A 5000-nucleotide genomic window follows, 5' to 3' on the forward strand; every position below is an offset into this window, starting at 1 on the left:
CGCGCCTATTCCTCTCTTTCTTTGTCTCTTCCTACATGTCTCCCCTTTCTTTAACACCTTACCCCTTAACCCCAACTCCCTAACCCCCTTTTCTTGCTTCCCTTCTCTTACCTATCTCTTTCTCTACCCTTAGCCCTCCTCTTCTCTCTCCCTCTTCTTTTCCTCCTCTCTTACCCCACTACTTGCCCCCCTCCCCTCCCCCTCTTCCTTCCCTCTACTCATTTCTCCCCCTCTCATCCGCCCCCCTTCTTCTCCTTCCCCTCTCCCATCCGCCTCCTCTCCCTCCCTCTCCCTCCTCCCCCCTCCCATCCGCCCCCTCTCCCTCCTCCCCCCTCCCATCCGCCCCCTCTCCCTCCTCCCCCCTCCCATCCGCCCCCTCTCCCTCCTCCCCTCTCCCATCCGCCCCCTCCCCCCCCTCCCATCCGTCCCCCTTCTTCTCCTTCCCCCATCCCATCCGCCCCTTCCCCCTCCCTCTCCCTCCTCCCCCCTCCCATCCGCCCCCTCTCCCTCCCTCTCCCTCCCCTCCCCTCCCAGCCGCCCCCTCCCCCTCCCTCTCCCTCCTCCTTGCTCTCCCTCCCTCACCCTGCCCTTCCTCTCCCTCCCCCCCCTCCCCCTCCCTCTTACCCCATGCAGTGGTTCCAAAGGCCACGGGAGAGAGGAGGCAAAAGGATGCTTATTTATTCCTGTTTGTGAAAATGGACCTACAAATTATCCTTAAATGTTAGCTCGTCAGACAACATCCTAACATCCTGTCCGAGAGTGCTTGGGACTTGACTGTATTTAGACGTATACTTAAGAAGAATAAAATTATTTGGACGTATATATATGCAGGATAAAATAGTCTGCCATATTTGCAAGTAAGTGTATGCATTTTCCTTTGTGATAATTTTCTTCCTCTTCCTCAAAAACTATATTACTAGTGTGAATAATTTTGGAAACTTCCTCCTTGTGAATATTTTAAGCAATGTTTTCTGCTATGGTTTTTTCTTTTTAAACTCAAATTGTCAAAAATCATACCTTTCATTGTACACAGTGAAGCTATCGGAAAACGTTTCTTAATTTCCTTGCTTTTAATCTTAGACGCAAACGTTTAAATATGCGACTTCACAGATGGTGCCTTTATACCGGGATAGCTATATACTCCTCAAAAGAACAACAATATAGAACTTGATAACAAGATAAAGCTTCCCTGATCATACACACAGAAATACACACAGACACAAATACATATGCGCAACTAACACAGACACACACTAACACACACATATACACAAGCACAAACACAAACACACATACATATACACACACACTAAAACAGACACACACACACAAGCACAAACACAAACACACACACAAAAACACAAACACAAACACACACACACACACAAACATACACACAAACATACACACACACACACAAACATACACACAAACACACACACACACACAAACACACACACAAACACACACACACACACACAAACACGCATACACACACACACACGCACACGCTAAAACCCCAACACACTTCACACAAACACACACGCACACAAAAACACACACACACACGCTAACACCCCAACACACTTCACACACGGGGCGCCTCGATTCCAGCACTTACTGCAAATGGCTCCTTCGTCCCCCTCGGCGCTGGGGTCCTTGGCATGCGTGAGTGGGCGTGTGACCCCGACGCCTCGCTGCACGCACCCGCGGTCTCGAACACCCGCTGGTTAACCCTTTGGCGGGCGCGGCGGGTGAAAAATGGCTCTGTTCTTGACCTTGCTTTCGTTGCTGTTAAAGGCTGCGCGGACTTTTTTTTTTTTTTTCAATTTCCCTCTGTAAGAGGGAAATTGAGTTATTTTTGTCTGTTTGGTGATATTTCTCGGCTTTTGGGACAATGTGTTCATATTTTGACATGTATTTTTTGGTACGAGGTTAAATTCTATAACATATATTTGAACAATGATTCAAAGTCTGTCATTTCTGCTTCATTTTCTTCAGTATTCCTCCCAAAAAAAATCTATTCTAACATGTGTATTTTTGGTACGAAGTTAAATCCTATAATGTATATAGTTGAACAATGATTAAAATTCTACCATTTCTGCTTCAGTGATCTTTTTCTTCAGTAATCCTCTAAAAGAATGATCCAAAGGCCATTTCCTCTTACTTTCCTCCGAAGTTTTGGATCTAAAGAACCCGTCAATTACCCGCAGTCGCTATAAACGGCCTCCAGAAGGTTATTGAGGAAACAGTAAGAAACACAGATAAAGCCCCGGAATAGGCACAGAAAGAACAATTACCGACGGAAATCTCCCGCGTAATAAAACAGCGATTACCATTACCAGCATCCTAGAGACACCTGTAAATCCTCCTCCTTCCCCTTCTCCCTCCCCCTCTCCCCCTCTCTCGTACCTATCCCCTTCTCCTCCTCCACGTCCTCCCCCACCCCCTCTCCCTCTCCCCCTCTCCCCTACCTATCCCCTTCTCCTCCTCCACATACTCCCCCCACTCTCCCCCTCCCTCTCCCTCTCCCTTCCCCCTCCTCCTCATGTCCCTTTCCCTCCCACCCATCTCTCCCCCTCTACCCTTCTCCAACCCCCACGTCCTCCCCCTCCTTCTCCCTTTCTCCCTCCTCCTCTCCCTCCCCCTCTCCTTCCCCTCCCCTCCCTCCTCATGTCCCTTTCCCTCCCACAACTTGTTCTCCTCCTTCTTATTCCCATGTTCCTTTTCTTCATAATTATCTTCCACTTTTCCTCGTCTTTTTCTTCATGGTCTACCCATATTCTCACCATCCTTCTCCTCCTCTTCTCTTCCTTCTTCTTTCCTTCTTAACCTTCCCTTCTATCCCTTTCCTCTTCCTTCTTTTCATCTTTCAAATCCTCCTCCTCCTTTCCATCTCCTTTCCTTCCTCTTCTTTATCCTTCTAATCCACCTCTTCCTTTCCATCTCCTTTCCTCCCTCTTCCTTCTCATCTCCTCTTCATCCTTCAAATCCTCCTCCTCCTTCCCTTCCCTTTCCCTTCCTCTTTCTTCCCCTCTCCCTCTTCCTCCTCTTCATCCTCCAATTCCTCCTCCTCCTTCCCATCTCTTTCCTCCTCCTCCTCCTCCTCCGTCCCCCTCCTTATCACCCCCCCCCCCCTCCACCCCCTCCCAACACCCCCGGAGCGGCCAACAGGGACCTGTAACTTGTCACTGTCCAGCTGAAATTTCTCGGAAAAGGTGATGGAGTCATACGGCGGGGTAATTGCTGTTTAATGGGATTTCTAAATACAGGAAATTTATATCTTTCTTGGGTACAAAAGGCACAAAAGAATCTCAATCGGGTTTAGAAAAATGTAGACACAGAAACGATAAAGATGGAGATCAAAATGAAGTAAAAGAGAAAGAAATATTCACAATAATAAAGATAACACTAAATCAGAGACGTTTCGAGAAATTTTAAATCCTCATCAGGCAAGACAACCAAAATGGATTTTGGCTTTTACCTTCTGATGGGTGTAGTGGCGAAACCTCGTGGGTTTTGTTTAATTTATCGAGAGAAAAAGAGAGAAAGAGGGGGGGAGAAAGAGAGAGAAAGAGAGAGAAGGAGGGAGGGAGGGAGGGAGGGAGGGAGGGAGGGAGGGAGGGAGAGAGAGAGAGAGAGAGAGAGAGAGAGAGAGAGAGAGAGAGAGAGAGAGAGAGAGAGAGAGAGAGAGAGAGAGAGAGAGAGAGAGAGAGTTGGAGAGAGACACAGATAAAGAGAGCTCCTTGCTCTTGTTTAATTTATCCATACGATTGTTTTATATCATATGGTTATATCTACAATTATTCTAGATGAAGAGGTATATGTATTTTCTTAAAATGTCCTTATATGCATATCCAGAAATAAGTATAAAAATCTTCCAAATTTGACAGCGACGAGGGATAATATAGTATCCGAACATATGAATAATAATAAGTAAAACAACATGTATCAAATAATCCTAACCAAACATTAACAGTTTCTCAGAGACCGCCGTCCCTTCTGGCGGGACAGGCGAGCCCCCAAGCGGATGATGCCGGAATTAGACTAAAATAGAAAACGGGAAGAGGTGTCTTGGGGAATGACCGTGTATGTCTCCCAAGAAATATATTCGATTATGGTTCTTGTTATTACTTATTCTTATTTCATATTCATTCAGTTAGTCCTCCACTATCAGGATGAGCAAGAGGGGTTTAACAGACCTTTATAGGGCCTGATAGGAGAGAGAACAAAGGTTAAAAAGATTAAGAACTAAAATTTTGATTTATTTTATAAAACCATTTGATAATAGTCTCAGAACTCTGCAAACTCACATTCAATCACATCACCAGGGAGGTCATTCCACAACCTAAAAGATACATACATAAAACATTTCAGACATTGTTCTACTGAGCTTAGTTTTATGACCAGCTTGTTAAAATTGTGGGAGGCTCGACCCACAAAATAATAATATATACAGATATGCATACACACAGAAATACATGCATATATATATCCGTCCACACATTTATTGCTACTGGATAGACAGATAGATAAATGTACCAAATAGATAAACAGACATGCATTTATTTCTGCATATATATATATATATATATATATATATATATATATATATATATATATATGTGTGTGTGTGTGTGTGTGTGTGTGTGTGTGTGTGTGTGTGTGTGTGTGTGTGTGTGTATATATATATATATATATATATATATATATATATATATATATATATATATATATGAATATTTATTGGGTTTAGCCTCGCACAATTTTAAGAAACTGACTGTTAAATATCACCGTTAAAATGATTAGTGCAATCCTATCCCCGCTCTTTTCATAATCATTAAATATCTTTGTATTCAAAATAGGTTGTTGTGTTGCTAGAATGACAAAAACAATACAAATTACTTTTTTTAATGAGAACATCTATTAAAACTGCCATTATAAACTTTAAATAAGGAACATATGTTTAACGAACCAACCTGAAGACAAAACACAACAAA

This window comes from Penaeus vannamei, chromosome 35 (assembly GCF_042767895.1).
Source record: "Penaeus vannamei isolate JL-2024 chromosome 35, ASM4276789v1, whole genome shotgun sequence".
Classification (NCBI taxonomy): Eukaryota; Metazoa; Arthropoda; class Malacostraca; order Decapoda; family Penaeidae; genus Penaeus; species Penaeus vannamei.